This window comes from Schistocerca cancellata, chromosome 1 (assembly GCF_023864275.1).
Source record: "Schistocerca cancellata isolate TAMUIC-IGC-003103 chromosome 1, iqSchCanc2.1, whole genome shotgun sequence".
NCBI classification, from domain to species: Eukaryota; Metazoa; Arthropoda; class Insecta; order Orthoptera; family Acrididae; genus Schistocerca; species Schistocerca cancellata.
The window spans coordinates 117,511,883-117,530,598 of NC_064626.1; the positions used below are offsets into that span (position 1 = coordinate 117,511,883).

At 44.1% G+C, this 18,716-nt stretch overlaps 15 non-coding genes across 15 annotated transcripts; all 15 read left to right on the top strand.

Annotated features, from left to right (window-relative positions):
* Positions 1-83: 83 nt before the first annotated feature.
* On the top strand, positions 84-156 carry Trnar-ucu (transfer RNA arginine (anticodon UCU)). Its single transcript has one exon. It is a non-coding gene; the product is annotated as a tRNA-Arg (tRNA).
* A 1,220-nt stretch (positions 157-1,376) lies between these two features.
* On the top strand, positions 1,377-1,449 carry Trnar-ucu (transfer RNA arginine (anticodon UCU)). Its single transcript has one exon. It is a non-coding gene; the product is annotated as a tRNA-Arg (tRNA).
* A 1,220-nt stretch (positions 1,450-2,669) lies between these two features.
* Trnar-ucu (transfer RNA arginine (anticodon UCU)) lies at positions 2,670-2,742 on the top strand. Its single transcript has one exon. It is a non-coding gene; the product is annotated as a tRNA-Arg (tRNA).
* Positions 2,743-3,962: 1,220 nt separating this feature from the next.
* On the top strand, positions 3,963-4,035 carry Trnar-ucu (transfer RNA arginine (anticodon UCU)). The gene has a single exon. It is a non-coding gene; the product is annotated as a tRNA-Arg (tRNA).
* A 1,220-nt stretch (positions 4,036-5,255) lies between these two features.
* On the top strand, positions 5,256-5,328 carry Trnar-ucu (transfer RNA arginine (anticodon UCU)). Its single transcript has one exon. It is a non-coding gene; the product is annotated as a tRNA-Arg (tRNA).
* Positions 5,329-6,548: 1,220 nt separating this feature from the next.
* On the top strand, positions 6,549-6,621 carry Trnar-ucu (transfer RNA arginine (anticodon UCU)). The gene has a single exon. It is a non-coding gene; the product is annotated as a tRNA-Arg (tRNA).
* Positions 6,622-7,841: 1,220 nt separating this feature from the next.
* Trnar-ucu (transfer RNA arginine (anticodon UCU)) lies at positions 7,842-7,914 on the top strand. Its single transcript has one exon. It is a non-coding gene; the product is annotated as a tRNA-Arg (tRNA).
* Positions 7,915-9,134: 1,220 nt separating this feature from the next.
* On the top strand, positions 9,135-9,207 carry Trnar-ucu (transfer RNA arginine (anticodon UCU)). Its single transcript has one exon. It is a non-coding gene; the product is annotated as a tRNA-Arg (tRNA).
* A 1,220-nt stretch (positions 9,208-10,427) lies between these two features.
* On the top strand, positions 10,428-10,500 carry Trnar-ucu (transfer RNA arginine (anticodon UCU)). Its single transcript has one exon. It is a non-coding gene; the product is annotated as a tRNA-Arg (tRNA).
* Positions 10,501-11,720: 1,220 nt separating this feature from the next.
* On the top strand, positions 11,721-11,793 carry Trnar-ucu (transfer RNA arginine (anticodon UCU)). Its single transcript has one exon. It is a non-coding gene; the product is annotated as a tRNA-Arg (tRNA).
* A 1,220-nt stretch (positions 11,794-13,013) lies between these two features.
* Trnar-ucu (transfer RNA arginine (anticodon UCU)) lies at positions 13,014-13,086 on the top strand. Its single transcript has one exon. It is a non-coding gene; the product is annotated as a tRNA-Arg (tRNA).
* A 1,220-nt stretch (positions 13,087-14,306) lies between these two features.
* Trnar-ucu (transfer RNA arginine (anticodon UCU)) lies at positions 14,307-14,379 on the top strand. Its single transcript has one exon. It is a non-coding gene; the product is annotated as a tRNA-Arg (tRNA).
* A 1,220-nt stretch (positions 14,380-15,599) lies between these two features.
* Trnar-ucu (transfer RNA arginine (anticodon UCU)) lies at positions 15,600-15,672 on the top strand. The gene has a single exon. It is a non-coding gene; the product is annotated as a tRNA-Arg (tRNA).
* Positions 15,673-16,892: 1,220 nt separating this feature from the next.
* Positions 16,893-16,965, top strand: Trnar-ucu (transfer RNA arginine (anticodon UCU)). The gene has a single exon. It is a non-coding gene; the product is annotated as a tRNA-Arg (tRNA).
* A 1,220-nt stretch (positions 16,966-18,185) lies between these two features.
* Positions 18,186-18,258, top strand: Trnar-ucu (transfer RNA arginine (anticodon UCU)). Its single transcript has one exon. It is a non-coding gene; the product is annotated as a tRNA-Arg (tRNA).
* Positions 18,259-18,716: the final 458 nt, after the last annotated feature.

Consider the following 18,716-nt stretch of genomic DNA (forward strand, 5'->3'; position numbering starts at 1 on the left):
CCTATCAGAAAAGTAACGTGAGACATGTAGCACGGGTCATGTCTTGCAGAATCTCTTACATCTGAGACCATCACTTGCACAGCGTCCCTTTGGCGCAGAGGATAGCGCGTTGGACTTCTAATCCAAAGGTCGTGGGTTCGATCCCCACAAGGGACGGGCAATTTTTAAAAATGTGTGCCAATCACGAGATGGGAATTGACATATGGGTAACCACAAGCGTCTTCAAAAGGTGAAAATTGTTGTGACTTCAGTTCTATGCTTAAATATGTTAACCTTACACATACAAGCAAACTTCTCGTAGATCCATGACGCTGCTATGTGTAAATGCTGTAAAAGCGGAACCATATCTTCACGCCCCTGTACACGGGAATTTTCTTTCAATACCCAATTTTTACCTACACATAGAAATATAGCAATAGAAGGCACATTTTGTACAGAAACAAATACAATGAAGAGTGAAATAGTTTTGTATTACTTCACGAGTCAATGTATGTAATCCCAGTCATGATCTTTAATTCTTCCAGCCCAAGGTGAGAGGGTTTCAGTTTTCTCGGCCACAAGTGAGAAAAGTAGACAGTTTCACAACAAGATATTGTACTATGGTTCCTTAACTGTTCCCAGTAAGCAATGGCACTCTGTATCTATAGAAACGGCGGAAATTTTCGCTTCAGCACAGGGGGCTTTTACTGGAGACTGCCAGGAGTGGACTTGGTGGATGCATGAAGGGAGAAGACCAGACAGAGATGTCTGACGCTCCGCTGACGCTTGCAGAAAACTACATTAAGTATGATTCCCGCCTATAACTGACAGCGAGAGAGATGCATCATCTGTCCACTTCTCATCGAAGCACACTGTCACCAAGCAATGGCTGACGCTTCGAGCACGGCATGGAATTGCCAGGGAGGTGATGCAGCTAACGTTCCTGGTAAATGTGCTAACAGGGCACACACGTCCGTTGGAGTGTATACATATGATGGGGACCGGCTGTGACACAGCAGTCAACCAAAGTCAAAAAATGTGACTAATCGTACAGTGTTCCCAGTGTGTCGTTTACCACTTTGTGAGTGGATGCTGTTCTAAAGAGCGCAATTCCCATTTATCTGTAAGCAGCGCACGTGAGCGAATCTAATAGCAGGACTGTGTTACTACGATTGTACAGAGCAACTCTGTCAATACGCAGGTGTTTCAATCAGTAGAGCCATGGTAAACAGAGCGATTCGGAGCGATGTATCGTGTCTGTTACATAAATAATGAGTCTTTGATGTAATTGCTTCAGAGAAATATGAAAGTAAGCCTATCAGAAAAGTAACGCGAGACATGTAGCACGGGTCATGTCTTGCAGAATCTCTTACATCTGAGACCATCACTTGCACAGCGTCCCTTTGGCGCAGAGGATAGCGCGTTGGACTTCTAATCCAAAGGTCGTGGGTTCGATCCCCACAAGGGATGGGCAATTTCTAAAAATGTGTGCCAATCACGAGATGGGAATTGACATATGGGTAACCACAAGCGTCTTCAAAAGGTGAAAATTGTTGTGACTTCAGTTCTATGCTTAAATATGTTAACCTTACACATACAAGCAAAATTCTCGTAGATCCATGACGCTGCTATGTGTAAATGCTGTAAAAGCGGAACCATATCTTCACGCCCCTGTTCACGGGAATTTTCTTTCAATACCCAATTTTTACCTACACATAGAAATATAGCAATAGAACGCACATTTTGTACAGAAACAAATACAATGAAGAGTGAAATAATTTTGTATTACTTCACGAGTCAATGTATGTAATCCCAGTCATGATCTTTAATTCTTCCAGCCCAAGGTGAGAGGGTTTCAGTTTTCTCGGCCACAAGTGAGAAAAGTAGACAGTTTCACAACAAGATATTGTACTATGGTTCCTTAACTGTTCCCAGTAAGCAATGGCACTCTGTATCTATAGAAACGGCGGCAATTTTCGCTTCAGCACAGGGGGCTTTTACTGGAGACTGCCAGGAGTGGACTTGGTGGATGCATGAAGGGAGAAGACCAGACAGAGATGTCTGACGCTCCGCTGACGCTTGCAGAAAACTACATTAAGTATGATTCCCGCCTATAACTGACGGCGAGAGAGATGCATCATCTGTCCACTTCTCATCGAAGCACACTGTCACCAAGCAATGGCTGACGCTTCGAGCACGGCATGGAATTGCCAGGGAGGTGATGCAGCTAACGTTCCTGGTAAATGTGCTAACAGGGCACACACGTCCGTTGGAGTGTATACATATGATGGGGACCGGCTGTGACACAGCAGTCAACCAAAGTCAAAAAATGTGACTAATCGTACAGTGTTCCCAGTGTGTCGTTTACCACTTTGTGAGTGGATGCTGTTCTAAAGAGCGCAATTCCCATTTATCTGTAAGCAGCGCACGTGAGCGAATCTAATAGCAGGACTGTGTTACTACGATTGTACAGAGCAACTCTGTCAATACGCAGGTGTTTCAATCAGTAGAGCCATGGTAAACAGAGCGATTCGGAGCGATGTATCGTGTCTGTTACATAAATAATGAGTCTTTGATGTAATTGCTTCAGAGAAATATGAAAGTAAGCCTATCAGAAAAGTAACGCGAGACATGTAGCACGGGTCATGTCTTGCAGAATCTCTTACATCTGAGACCATCACTTGCACAGCGTCCCTTTGGCGCAGAGGATAGCGCGTTGGACTTCTAATCCAAAGGTCGTGGGTTCGATCCCCACAAGGGACGGGCAATTTTTAAAAATGTGTGCCAATCACGAGATGGGAATTGACATATGGGTAACCACAAGCGTCTTCAAAAGGTGAAAATTGTTGTGACTTCAGTTCTATGCTTAAATATGTTAACCTTACACATACAAGCAAAATTCTCGTAGATCCATGACGCTGCTATGTGTAAATGCTGTAAAAGCGGAACCATATCTTCACGCCCCTGTTCACGGGAATTTTCTTTCAATACCCAATTTTTACCTACACATAGAAATATAGCAATAGAACGCACATTTTGTACAGAAACAAATACAATGAAGAGTGAAATAATTTTGTATTACTTCACGAGTCAATGTATGTAATCCCAGTCATGATCTTTAATTCTTCCAGCCCAAGGTGAGAGGGTTTCAGTTTTCTCGGCCACAAGTGAGAAAAGTAGACAGTTTCACAACAAGATATTGTACTATGGTTCCTTAACTGTTCCCAGTAAGCAATGGCACTCTGTATCTATAGAAACGGCGGCAATTTTCGCTTCAGCACAGGGGGCTTTTACTGGAGACTGCCAGGAGTGGACTTGGTGGATGCATGAAGGGAGAAGACCAGACAGAGATGTCTGACGCTCCGCTGACGCTTGCAGAAAACTACATTAAGTATGATTCCCGCCTATAACTGACGGCGAGAGAGATGCATCATCTGTCCACTTCTCATCGAAGCACACTGTCACCAAGCAATGGCTGACGCTTCGAGCACGGCATGGAATTGCCAGGGAGGTGATGCAGCTAACGTTCCTGGTAAATGTGCTAACAGGGCACACACGTCCGTTGGAGTGTATACATATGATGGGGACCGGCTGTGACACAGCAGTCAACCAAAGTCAAAAAATGTGACTAATCGTACAGTGTTCCCAGTGTGTCGTTTACCACTTTGTGAGTGGATGCTGTTCTAAAGAGCGCAATTCCCATTTATCTGTAAGCAGCGCACGTGAGCGAATCTAATAGCAGGACTGTGTTACTACGATTGTACAGAGCAACTCTGTCAATACGCAGGTGTTTCAATCAGTAGAGCCATGGTAAACAGAGCGATTCGGAGCGATGTATCGTGTCTGTTACATAAATAATGAGTCTTTGATGTAATTGCTTCAGAGAAATATGAAAGTAAGCCTATCAGAAAAGTAACGCGAGACATGTAGCACGGGTCATGTCTTGCAGAATCTCTTACATCTGAGACCATCACTTGCACAGCGTCCCTTTGGCGCAGAGGATAGCGCGTTGGACTTCTAATCCAAAGGTCGTGGGTTCGATCCCCACAAGGGACGGGCAATTTTTAAAAATGTGTGCCAATCACGAGATGGGAATTGACATATGGGTAACCACAAGTGTCTTCAAAAGGTGAAAATTGTTGTGACTTCAGTTCTATGCTTAAATATGTTAACCTTACACATACAAGCAAAATTCTCGTAGATCCATGACGCTGCTATGTGTAAATGCTGTAAAAGCGGAACCATATCTTCACGCCCCTGTTCACGGGAATTTTCTTTCAATACCCAATTTTTACCTACACATAGAAATATAGCAATAGAACGCACATTTTGTACAGAAACAAATACAATGAAGAGTGAAATAATTTTGTATTACTTCACGAGTCAATGTATGTAATCCCAGTCATGATCTTTAATTCTTCCAGCCCAAGGTGAGAGGGTTTCAGTTTTCTCGGCCACAAGTGAGAAAAGTAGACAGTTTCACAACAAGATATTGTACTATGGTTCCTTAACTGTTCCCAGTAAGCAATGGCACTCTGTATCTATAGAAACGGCGGCAATTTTCGCTTCAGCACAGGGGGCTTTTACTGGAGACTGCCAGGAGTGGACTTGGTGGATGCATGAAGGGAGAAGACCAGACAGAGATGTCTGACGCTCCGCTGACGCTTGCAGAAAACTACATTAAGTATGATTCCCGCCTATAACTGACGGCGAGAGAGATGCATCATCTGTCCACTTCTCATCGAAGCACACTGTCACCAAGCAATGGCTGACGCTTCGAGCACGGCATGGAATTGCCAGGGAGGTGATGCAGCTAACGTTCCTGGTAAATGTGCTAACAGGGCACACACGTCCGTTGGAGTGTATACATATGATGGGGACCGGCTGTGACACAGCAGTCAACCAAAGTCAAAAAATGTGACTAATCGTACAGTGTTCCCAGTGTGTCGTTTACCACTTTGTGAGTGGATGCTGTTCTAAAGAGCGCAATTCCCATTTATCTGTAAGCAGCGCACGTGAGCGAATCTAATAGCAGGACTGTGTTACTACGATTGTACAGAGCAACTCTGTCAATACGCAGGTGTTTCAATCAGTAGAGCCATGGTAAACAGAGCGATTCGGAGCGATGTATCGTGTCTGTTACATAAATAATGAGTCTTTGATGTAATTGCTTCAGAGAAATATGAAAGTAAGCCTATCAGAAAAGTAACGCGAGACATGTAGCACGGGTCATGTCTTGCAGAATCTCTTACATCTGAGACCATCACTTGCACAGCGTCCCTTTGGCGCAGAGGATAGCGCGTTGGACTTCTAATCCAAAGGTCGTGGGTTCGATCCCCACAAGGGACGGGCAATTTTTAAAAATGTGTGCCAATCACGAGATGGGAATTGACATATGGGTAACCACAAGCGTCTTCAAAAGGTGAAAATTGTTGTGACTTCAGTTCTATGCTTAAATATGTTAACCTTACACATACAAGCAAAATTCTCGTAGATCCATGACGCTGCTATGTGTAAATGCTGTAAAAGCGGAACCATATCTTCACGCCCCTGTTCACGGGAATTTTCTTTCAATACCCAATTTTTACCTACACATAGAAATATAGCAATAGAACGCACATTTTGTACAGAAACAAATACAATGAAGAGTGAAATCATTTTGTATTACTTCACGAGTCAATGTATGTAATCCCAGTCATGATCTTTAATTCTTCCAGCCCAAGGTGAGAGGGTTTCATTTTTCTCGGCCACAAGTGAGAAAAGTAGACAGTTTCACAACAAGATATTGTACTATGGTTCCTTAACTGTTCCCAGTAAGCAATGGCACTCTGTATCTATAGAAACGGCGGCAATTTTCGCTTCAGCACAGGGGGCTTTTACTGGAGACTGCCAGGAGTGGACTTGGTGGATGCATGAAGGGAGAAGACCAGACAGAGATGTCTGACGCTCCGCTGACGCTTGCAGAAAACTACATTAAGTATGATTCCCGCCTATAACTGACGGCGAGAGAGATGCATCATCTGTCCACTTCTCATCGAAGCACACTGTCACCAAGCAATGGCTGACGCTTCGAGCACGGCATGGAATTGCCAGGGAGGTGATGCAGCTAACGTTCCTGGTAAATGTGCTAACAGGGCACACACGTCCGTTGGAGTGTATACATATGATGGGGACCGGCTGTGACACAGCAGTCAACCAAAGTCAAAAAATGTGACTAATCGTACAGTGTTCCCAGTGTGTCGTTTACCACTTTGTGAGTGGATGCTGTTCTAAAGAGCGCAATTCCCATTTATCTGTAAGCAGCGCACGTGAGCGAATCTAATAGCAGGACTGTGTTACTACGATTGTACAGAGCAACTCTGTCAATACGCAGGTGTTTCAATCAGTAGAGCCATGGTAAACAGAGCGATTCGGAGCGATGTATCGTGTCTGTTACATAAATAATGAGTCTTTGATGTAATTGCTTCAGAGAAATATGAAAGTAAGCCTATCAGAAAAGTAACGCGAGACATGTAGCACGGGTCATGTCTTGCAGAATCTCTTACATCTGAGACCATCACTTGCACAGCGTCCCTTTGGCGCAGAGGATAGCGCGTTGGACTTCTAATCCAAAGGTCGTGGGTTCGATCCCCACAAGGGACGGGCAATTTTTAAAAATGTGTGCCAATCACGAGATGGGAATTGACATATGGGTAACCACAAGCGTCTTCAAAAGGTGAAAATTGTTGTGACTTCAGTTCTATGCTTAAATATGTTAACCTTACACATACAAGCAAAATTCTCGTAGATCCATGACGCTGCTATGTGTAAATGCTGTAAAAGCGGAACCATATCTTCACGCCCCTGTTCACGGGAATTTTCTTTCAATACCCAATTTTTACCTACACATAGAAATATAGCAATAGAACGCACATTTTGTACAGAAACAAATACAATGAAGAGTGAAATAATTTTGTATTACTTCACGAGTCAATGTATGTAATCCCAGTCATGATCTTTAATTCTTCCAGCCCAAGGTGAGAGGGTTTCAGTTTTCTCGGCCACAAGTGAGAAAAGTAGACAGTTTCACAACAAGATATTGTACTATGGTTCCTTAACTGTTCCCAGTAAGCAATGGCACTCTGTATCTATAGAAACGGCGGCAATTTTCGCTTCAGCACAGGGGGCTTTTACTGGAGACTGCCAGGAGTGGACTTGGTGGATGCATGAAGGGAGAAGACCAGACAGAGATGTCTGACGCTCCGCTGACGCTTGCAGAAAACTACATTAAGTATGATTCCCGCCTATAACTGACGGCGAGAGAGATGCATCATCTGTCCACTTCTCATCGAAGCACACTGTCACCAAGCAATGGCTGACGCTTCGAGCACGGCATGGAATTGCCAGGGAGGTGATGCAGCTAACGTTCCTGGTAAATGTGCTAACAGGGCACACACGTCCGTTGGAGTGTATACATATGATGGGGACCGGCTGTGACACAGCAGTCAACCAAAGTCAAAAAATGTGACTAATCGTACAGTGTTCCCAGTGTGTCGTTTACCACTTTGTGAGTGGATGCTGTTCTAAAGAGCGCAATTCCCATTTATCTGTAAGCAGCGCACGTGAGCGAATCTAATAGCAGGACTGTGTTACTACGATTGTACAGAGCAACTCTGTCAATACGCAGGTGTTTCAATCAGTAGAGCCATGGTAAACAGAGCGATTCGGAGCGATGTATCGTGTCTGTTACATAAATAATGAGTCTTTGATGTAATTGCTTCAGAGAAATATGAAAGTAAGCCTATCAGAAAAGTAACGCGAGACATGTAGCACGGGTCATGTCTTGCAGAATCTCTTACATCTGAGACCATCACTTGCACAGCGTCCCTTTGGCGCAGAGGATAGCGCGTTGGACTTCTAATCCAAAGGTCGTGGGTTCGATCTCCACAAGGGACGGGCAATTTTCAAAAATGTGTGCCAATCACGAGATGGGAATTGACATATGGGTAACCACAAGTGTCTTCAAAAGGTGAAAATTGTTGTGACTTCAGTTCTATGCTTAAATATGTTAACCTTACACATACAAGCAAAATTCTCGTAGATCCATGACGCTGCTATGTGTAAATGCTGTAAAAGCGGAACCATATCTTCACGCCCCTGTTCACGGGAATTTTCTTTCAATACCCAATTTTTACCTACACATAGAAATATAGCAATAGAACGCACATTTTGTACAGAAACAAATACAATGAAGAGTGAAATAATTTTGTATTACTTCACGAGTCAATGTATGTAATCCCAGTCATGATCTTTAATTCTTCCAGCCCAAGGTGAGAGGGTTTCAGTTTTCTCGGCCACAAGTGAGAAAAGTAGACAGTTTCACAACAAGATATTGTACTATGGTTCCTTAACTGTTCCCAGTAAGCAATGGCACTCTGTATCTATAGAAACGGCGGCAATTTTCGCTTCAGCACAGGGGGCTTTTACTGGAGACTGCCAGGAGTGGACTTGGTGGATGCATGAAGGGAGAAGACCAGACAGAGATGTCTGACGCTCCGCTGACGCTTGCAGAAAACTACATTAAGTATGATTCCCGCCTATAACTGACAGCGAGAGAGATGCATCATCTGTCCACTTCTCATCGAAGCACACTGTCACCAAGCAATGGCTGACGCTTCGAGCACGGCATGGAATTGCCAGGGAGGTGATGCAGCTAACGTTCCTGGTAAATGTGCTAACAGGGCACACACGTCCGTTGGAGTGTATACATATGATGGGGACCGGCTGTGACACAGCAGTCAACCAAAGTCAAAAAATGTGACTAATCGTACAGTGTTCCCAGTGTGTCGTTTACCACTTTGTGAGTGGATGCTGTTCTAAAGAGCGCAATTCCCATTTATCTGTAAGCAGCGCACGTGAGCGAATCTAATAGCAGGACTGTGTTACTACGATTGTACAGAGCAACTCTGTCAATACGCAGGTGTTTCAATCAGTAGAGCCATGGTAAACAGAGCGATTCGGAGCGATGTATCGTGTCTGTTACATAAATAATGAGTCTTTGATGTAATTGCTTCAGAGAAATATGAAAGTAAGCCTATCAGAAAAGTAACGCGAGACATGTAGCACGGGTCATGTCTTGCAGAATCTCTTACATCTGAGACCATCACTTGCACAGCGTCCCTTTGGCGCAGAGGATAGCGCGTTGGACTTCTAATCCAAAGGTCGTGGGTTCGATCCCCACAAGGGACGGGCAATTTTTAAAAATGTGTGCCAATCACGAGATGGGAATTGACATATGGGTAACCACAAGCGTCTTCAAAAGGTGAAAATTGTTGTGACTTCAGTTCTATGCTTAAATATGTTAACCTTACACATACAAGCAAAATTCTCGTAGATCCATGACGCTGCTATGTGTAAATGCTGTAAAAGCGGAACCATATCTTCACGCCCCTGTTCACGGGAATTTTCTTTCAATACCCAATTTTTACCTACACATAGAAATATAGCAATAGAACGCACATTTTGTACAGAAACAAATACAATGAAGAGTGAAATAATTTTGTATTACTTCACGAGTCAATGTATGTAATCCCAGTCATGATCTTTAATTCTTCCAGCCCAAGGTGAGAGGGTTTCAGTTTTCTCGGCCACAAGTGAGAAAAGTAGACAGTTTCACAACAAGATATTGTACTATGGTTCCTTAACTGTTCCCAGTAAGCAATGGCACTCTGTATCTATAGAAACGGCGGCAATTTTCGCTTCAGCACAGGGGGCTTTTACTGGAGACTGCCAGGAGTGGACTTGGTGGATGCATGAAGGGAGAAGACCAGACAGAGATGTCTGACGCTCCGCTGACGCTTGCAGAAAACTACATTAAGTATGATTCCCGCCTATAACTGACGGCGAGAGAGATGCATCATCTGTCCACTTCTCATCGAAGCACACTGTCACCAAGCAATGGCTGACGCTTCGAGCACGGCATGGAATTGCCAGGGAGGTGATGCAGCTAACGTTCCTGGTAAATGTGCTAACAGGGCACACACGTCCGTTGGAGTGTATACATATGATGGGGACCGGCTGTGACACAGCAGTCAACCAAAGTCAAAAAATGTGACTAATCGTACAGTGTTCCCAGTGTGTCGTTTACCACTTTGTGAGTGGATGCTGTTCTAAAGAGCGCAATTCCCATTTATCTGTAAGCAGCGCACGTGAGCGAATCTAATAGCAGGACTGTGTTACTACGATTGTACAGAGCAACTCTGTCAATACGCAGGTGTTTCAATCAGTAGAGCCATGGTAAACAGAGCGATTCGGAGCGATGTATCGTGTCTGTTACATAAATAATGAGTCTTTGATGTAATTGCTTCAGAGAAATATGAAAGTAAGCCTATCAGAAAAGTAACGCGAGACATGTAGCACAGGTCATGTCTTGCAGAATCTCTTACATCTGAGACCATCACTTGCACAGCGTCCCTTTGGCGCAGAGGATAGCGCGTTGGACTTCTAATCCAAAGGTCGTGGGTTCGATCCCCACAAGGGACGGGCAATTTTTAAAAATGTGTGCCAATCACGAGATGGGAATTGACATATGGGTAACCACAAGCGTCTTCAAAAGGTGAAAATTGTTGTGACTTCAGTTCTATGCTTAAATATGTTAACCTTACACATACAAGCAAAATTCTCGTAGATCCATGACGCTGCTATGTGTAAATGCTGTAAAAGCGGAACCATATCTTCACGCCCCTGTTCACGGGAATTTTCTTTCAATACCCAATTTTTACCTACACATAGAAATATAGCAATAGAAGGCACATTTTGTACAGAAACAAATACAATGAAGAGTGAAATAATTTTGTATTACTTCACGAGTCAATGTATGTAATCCCAGTCATGATCTTTACTTCTTCCAGCCCAAGGTGAGAGGGTTTCAGTTTTCTCGGCCACAAGTGAGAAAAGTAGACAGTTTCACAACAAGATATTGTACTATGGTTCCTTAACTGTTCCCAGTAAGCAATGGCACTCTGTATCTATAGAAACGGCGGCAATTTTCGCTTCAGCACAGGGGGCTTTTACTGGAGACTGCCAGGAGTGGACTTGGTGGATGCATGAAGGGAGAAGACCAGACAGAGATGTCTGACGCTCCGCTGACGCTTGCAGAAAACTACATTAAGTATGATTCCCGCCTATAACTGACAGCGAGAGAGATGCATCATCTGTCCACTTCTCATCGAAGCACACTGTCACCAAGCAATGGCTGACGCTTCGAGCACGGCATGGAATTGCCAGGGAGGTGATGCAGCTAACGTTCCTGGTAAATGTGCTAACAGGGCACACACGTCCGTTGGAGTGTATACATATGATGGGGACCGGCTGTGACACAGCAGTCAACCAAAGTCAAAAAATGTGACTAATCGTACAGTGTTCCCAGTGTGTCGTTTACCACTTTGTGAGTGGATGCTGTTCTAAAGAGCGCAATTCCCATTTATCTGTAAGCAGCGCACGTGAGCGAATCTAATAGCAGGACTGTGTTACTACGATTGTACAGAGCAACTCTGTCAATACGCAGGTGTTTCAATCAGTAGAGCCATGGTAAACAGAGCGATTCGGAGCGATGTATCGTGTCTGTTACATAAATAATGAGTCTTTGATGTAATTGCTTCAGAGAAATATGAAAGTAAGCCTATCAGAAAAGTAACGCGAGACATGTAGCACGGGTCATGTCTTGCAGAATCTCTTACATCTGAGACCATCACTTGCACAGCGTCCCTTTGGCGCAGAGGATAGCGCGTTGGACTTCTAATCCAAAGGTCGTGGGTTCGATCCCCACAAGGGACGGGCAATTTTTAAAAATGTGTGCCAATCACGAGATGGGAATTGACATATGGGTAACCACAAGCGTCTTCAAAAGGTGAAAATTGTTGTGACTTCAGTTCTATGCTTAAATATGTTAACCTTACACATACAAGCAAAATTCTCGTAGATCCATGACGCTGCTATGTGTAAATGCTGTAAAAGCGGAACCATATCTTCACGCCCCTGTTCACGGGAATTTTCTTTCAATACCCAATTTTTACCTACACATAGAAATATAGCAATAGAACGCACATTTTGTACAGAAACAAATACAATGAAGAGTGAAATAATTTTGTATTACTTCACGAGTCAATGTATGTAATCCCAGTCATGATCTTTAATTCTTCCAGCCCAAGGTGAGAGGGTTTCAGTTTTCTCGGCCACAAGTGAGAAAAGTAGACAGTTTCACAACAAGATATTGTACTATGGTTCCTTAACTGTTCCCAGTAAGCAATGGCACTCTGTATCTATAGAAACGGCGGCAATTTTCGCTTCAGCACAGGGGGCTTTTACTGGAGACTGCCAGGAGTGGACTTGGTGGATGCATGAAGGGAGAAGACCAGACAGAGATGTCTGACGCTCCGCTGACGCTTGCAGAAAACTACATTAAGTATGATTCCCGCCTATAACTGACGGCGAGAGAGATGCATCATCTGTCCACTTCTCATCGAAGCACACTGTCACCAAGCAATGGCTGACGCTTCGAGCACGGCATGGAATTGCCAGGGAGGTGATGCAGCTAACGTTCCTGGTAAATGTGCTAACAGGGCACACACGTCCGTTGGAGTGTATACATATGATGGGGACCAGCTGTGACACAGCAGTCAACCAAAGTCAAAAAATGTGACTAATCGTACAGTGTTCCCAGTGTGTCGTTTACCACTTTGTGAGTGGATGCTGTTCTAAAGAGCGCAATTCCCATTTATCTGTAAGCAGCGCACGTGAGCGAATCTAATAGCAGGACTGTGTTACTACGATTGTACAGAGCAACTCTGTCAATACGCAGGTGTTTCAATCAGTAGAGCCATGGTAAACAGAGCGATTCGGAGCGATGTATCGTGTCTGTTACATAAATAATGAGTCTTTGATGTAATTGCTTCAGAGAAATATGAAAGTAAGCCTATCAGAAAAGTAACGCGAGACATGTAGCACGGGTCATGTCTTGCAGAATCTCTTACATCTGAGACCATCACTTGCACAGCGTCCCTTTGGCGCAGAGGATAGCGCGTTGGACTTCTAATCCAAAAGTCGTGGGTTCGATCCCCACAAGGGACGGGCAATTTTTAAAAATGTGTGCCAATCACGAGATGGGAATTGACATATGGGTAACCACAAGCGTCTTCAAAAGGTGAAAATTGTTGTGACTTCAGTTCTATGCTTAAATATGTTAACCTTACACATACAAGCAAAATTCTCGTAGATCCATGACGCTGCTATGTGTAAATGCTGTAAAAGCGGAACCATATCTTCACGCCCCTGTTCACGGGAATTTTCTTTCAATACCCAATTTTTACCTACACATAGAAATATAGCAATAGAACGCACATTTTGTACAGAAACAAATACAATGAAGAGTGAAATAATTTTGTATTACTTCACGAGTCAATGTATGTAATCCCAGTCATGATCTTTAATTCTTCCAGCCCAAGGTGAGAGGGTTTCAGTTTTCTCGGCCACAAGTGAGAAAAGTAGACAGTTTCACAACAAGATATTGTACTATGGTTCCTTAACTGTTCCCAGTAAGCAATGGCACTCTGTATCTATAGAAACGGCGGCAATTTTCGCTTCAGCACAGGGGGCTTTTACTGGAGACTGCCAGGAGTGGACTTGGTGGATGCATGAAGGGAGAAGACCAGACAGAGATGTCTGACGCTCCGCTGACGCTTGCAGAAAACTACATTAAGTATGATTCCCGCCTATAACTGACGGCGAGAGAGATGCATCATCTGTCCACTTCTCATCGAAGCACACTGTCACCAAGCAATGGCTGACGCTTCGAGCACGGCATGGAATTGCCAGGGAGGTGATGCAGCTAACGTTCCTGGTAAATGTGCTAACAGGGCACACACGTCCGTTGGAGTGTATACATATGATGGGGACCGGCTGTGACACAGCAGTCAACCAAAGTCAAAAAATGTGACTAATCGTACAGTGTTCCCAGTGTGTCGTTTACCACTTTGTGAGTGGATGCTGTTCTAAAGAGCGCAATTCCCATTTATCTGTAAGCAGCGCACGTGAGCGAATCTAATAGCAGGACTGTGTTACTACGATTGTACAGAGCAACTCTGTCAATACGCAGGTGTTTCAATCAGTAGAGCCATGGTAAACAGAGCGATTCGGAGCGATGTATCGTGTCTGTTACATAAATAATGAGTCTTTGATGTAATTGCTTCAGAGAAATATGAAAGTAAGCCTATCAGAAAAGTAACGCGAGACATGTAGCACGGGTCATGTCTTGCAGAATCTCTTACATCTGAGACCATCACTTGCACAGCGTCCCTTTGGCGCAGAGGATAGCGCGTTGGACTTCTAATCCAAAGGTCGTGGGTTCGTTCCCCACAAGGGACGGGCAATTTTTAAAAATGTGTGCCAATCACGAGATGGGAATTGACATATGGGTAACCACAAGCGTCTTCAAAAGGTGAAAATTGTAGTGACTTCAGTTCTATGCTTAAATATGTTAACCTTACACATACAAGCAAAATTCTCGTAGATCCATGACGCTGCTATGTGTAAATGCTGTAAAAGCGGAACCATATCTTCACGCCCCTGTTCACGGGAATTTTCTTTCAATACCCAATTTTTACCTACACATAGAAATATAGCAATAGAACGCACATTTTGTACAGAAACAAATACAATGAAGAGTGAAATACTTTTGTATTACTTCACGAGTCAATGTATGTAATCCCAGTCATGATCTTTAATTCTTCCAGCCCAAGGTGAGAGGGTTTCAGTTTTCTCGGCCACAAGTGAGAAAAGTAGACAGTTTCACAACAAGATATTGTACTATGGTTCCTTAACTGTTCCCAGTAAGCAATGGCACTCTGTATCTATAGAAACGGCGGCAATTTTCGCTTCAGCACAGGGGGCTTTTACTGGAGACTGCCAGGAGTGGACTTGGTGGATGCATGAAGGGAGAAGACCAGACAGAGATGTCTGACGCTCCGCTGACGCTTGCAGAAAACTACATTAAGTATGATTCCCGCCTATAACTGACGGCGAGAGAGATGCATCATCTGTCCACTTCTCATCAAAGCACACTGTCACCAAGCAATGGCTGACGCTTCGAGCACGGCATGGAATTGCCAGGGAGGTGATGCAGCTAACGTTCCTGGTAAATGTGCTAACAGGGCACACACGTCCGTTGGAGTGTATACATATGATGGGGACCGGCTGTGACACAGCAGTCAACCAAAGTCAAAAAATGTGACTAATCGTACAGTGTTCCCAGTGTGTCGTTTACCACTTTGTGAGTGGATGCTGTTCTAAAGAGCGCAATTCCCATTTATCTGTAAGCAGCGCACGTGAGCGAATCTAATAGCAGGACTGTGTTACTACGATTGTACAGAGCAACTCTGTCAATACGCAGGTGTTTCAATCAGTAGAGCCATGGTAAACAGAGCGATTCGGAGCGATGTATCGTGTCTGTTACATAAATAATGAGTCTTTGATGTAATTGCTTCAGAGAAATATGAAAGTAAGCCTATCAGAAAAGTAACGCGAGACATGTAGCACGGGTCATGTCTTGCAGAATCTCTTACATCTGAGACCATCACTTGCACAGCGTCCCTTTGGCGCAGAGGATAGCGCGTTGGACTTCTAATCCAAAGGTCGTGGGTTCGATCCCCACAAGGGACGGGCAATTTTTAAAAATGTGTGCCAATCACGAGATGGGAATTGACATATGGGTAACCACAAGCGTCTTCAAAAGGTGAAAATTGTTGTGACTTCAGTTCTATGCTTAAATATGTTAACCTTACACATACAAGCAAAATTCTCGTAGATCCATGACGCTGCTATGTGTAAATGCTGTAAAAGCGGAACCATATCTTCACGCCCCTGTTCACGGGAATTTTCTTTCAATACCCAATTTTTACCTACACATAGAAATATAGCAATAGAACGCACATTTTGTACAGAAACAAATACAATGAAGAGTGAAATAATTTTGTATTACTTCACGAGTCAATGTATGTAATCCCAGTCATGATCTTTAATTCTTCCAGCCCAAGGTGAGAGGGTTTCAGTTTTCTCGGCCACAAGTGAGAAAAGTAGACAGTTTCACAACAAGATATTGTACTATGGTTCCTTAACTGTTCCCAGTAAGCAATGGCACTCTGTATCTATAGAAACGGCGGCAATTTTCGCTTCAGCACAGGGGGCTTTTACTGGAGACTGCCAGGAGTGGACTTGGTGGATGCATGAAGGGAGAAGACCAGACAGAGATGTCTGACGCTCCGCTGACGCTTGCAGAAAACTACATTAAGTATGATTCCCGCCTATAACTGACGGCGAGAGAGATGCATCATCTGTCCACTTCTCATCGAAGCACACTGTCACCAAGCAATGGCTGACGCTTCGAGCACGGCATGGAATTGCCAGGGAGGTGATGCAGCTAACGTTCCTGGTAAATGTGCTAACAGGGCACACACGTCCGTTGGAGTGTATACATATGATGGGGACCGGCTGTGACACAGCAGTCAACCAAAGTCAAAAAATGTGACTAATCGTACAGTGTTCCCAGTGTGTCGTTTACCACTTTGTGAGTGGATGCTGTTCTAAAGAGCGCAATTCCCATTTATCTGTAAGCAGCGCACGTGAGCGAATCTAATAGCAGGACTGTGTTACTACGATTGTACAGAGCAACTCTGTCAATACGCAGGTGTTTCAATCAGTAGAGCCATGGTAAACAGAGCGATTCGGAGCGATGTATCGTGTCTGTTACATAAATAATGAGTCTTTGATGTAATTGCTTCAGAGAAATATGAAAGTAAGCCTATCAGAAAAGTAACGCGAGACATGTAGCACGGGTCATGTCTTGCAGAATCTCTTACATCTGAGACCATCACTTGCACAGCGTCCCTTTGGCGCAGAGGATAGCGCGTTGGACTTCTAATCCAAAGGTCGTGGGTTCGATCCCCACAAGGGACGGGCAATTTTTAAAAATGTGTGCCAATCACGAGATGGGAATTGACATATGGGTAACCACAAGCGTCTTCAAAAGGTGAAAATTGTTGTGACTTCAGTTCTATGCTTAAATATGTTAACCTTACACATACAAGCAAAATTCTCGTAGATCCATGACGCTGCTATGTGTAAATGCTGTAAAAGCGGAACCATATCTTCACGCCCCTGTTCACGGGAATTTTCTTTCAATACCCAATTTTTACCTACACATAGAAATATAGCAATAGAACGCACATTTTGTACAGAAACAAATACAATGAAGAGTGAAATAATTTTGTATTACTTCACGAGTCAATGTATGTAATCCCAGTCATGATCTTTAATTCTTCCAGCCCAAGGTGAGAGGGTTTCAGTTTTCTCGGCCACAAGTGAGAAAAGTAGACAGTTTCACAACAAGATATTGTACTATGGTTCCTTAACTGTTCCCAGTAAGCAATGGCACTCTGTATCTATAGAAACGGCGGCAATTTTCGCTTCAGCACAGGGGGCTTTTACTGGAGACTGCCAGGAGTGGACTTGGTGGATGCATGAAGGGAGAAGACCAAACAGAGATGTCTGACGCTCCGCTGACGCTTGCAGAAAACTACATTAAGTATGATTCCCGCCTATAACTGACGGCGAGAGAGATGCATCATCTGTCCACTTCTCATCGAAGCACACTGTCACCAAGCAATGGCTGACGCTTCGAGCACGGCATGGAATTGCCAGGGAGGTGATGCAGCTAACGTTCCTGGTAAATGTGCTAACAGGGCACACACGTCCGTTGGAGTGTATACATATGATGGGGACCGGCTGTGACACAGCAGTCAACCAAAGTCAAAAAATGTGACTAATCGTACAGTGTTCCCAGTGTGTCGTTTACCACTTTGTGAGTGGATGCTGTTCTAAAGAGCGCAATTCCCATTTATCTGTAAGCAGCGCACGTGAGCGAATCTAATAGCAGGACTGTGTTACTACTATTGTACAGAGCAACTCTGTCAATACGCAGGTGTTTCAATCAGTAGAGCCATGGTAAACAGAGCGATTCGGAGCGATGTATCGTGTCTGTTACATAAATAATGAGTCTTTGATGTAATTGCTTCAGAGAAATATGAAAGTAAGCCTATCAGAAAAGTAACGCGAGACATGTAGCACGGGTCATGTCTTGCAGAATCTCTTACATCTGAGACCATCACTTGCACAGCGTCCCTTTGGCGCAGAGGATAGCGCGTTGGACTTCTAATCCAAAGGTCGTGGGTTCGATCCCCACAAGGGAAGGGCAATTTTTGAGTCTCTTCGGAGTCGTGGGCCCGAACACATCGCGCGCTCGCTCCGGCGTGTCGGGCGGTGTTTACGTGTGCTTCGCGGTCGGCGGCGGTTCGTCGCGGTGCCTGTTTCTTCGCTGCGGTAGTCAGCTGAACTGTAAGTTAAGATGGATTCTGAAGACCGAGAAAATAATATCCAATGTGAATTCGATAGAAACGTCACCCGACCGTCTGCTTTCGAAATTCATTCGTGGATGAAAAATGACTTGAAACTTCCTGAAAGTGATGTGCTAGGCTTGCAATTGGACGCGTTCCTTAACTCTTTGTTTGTAAAATTGAAATGTCCGGAACTGTGTGATGCCCTCGTAAGTGAAAACGGTGGTGTCCGAAAATTCAAACACTCTGATGGGACGATTAGCAATGTGACTCTGTCGAATGCTGGTTTTGGTATCCGAAATGTTCGAGTATTCA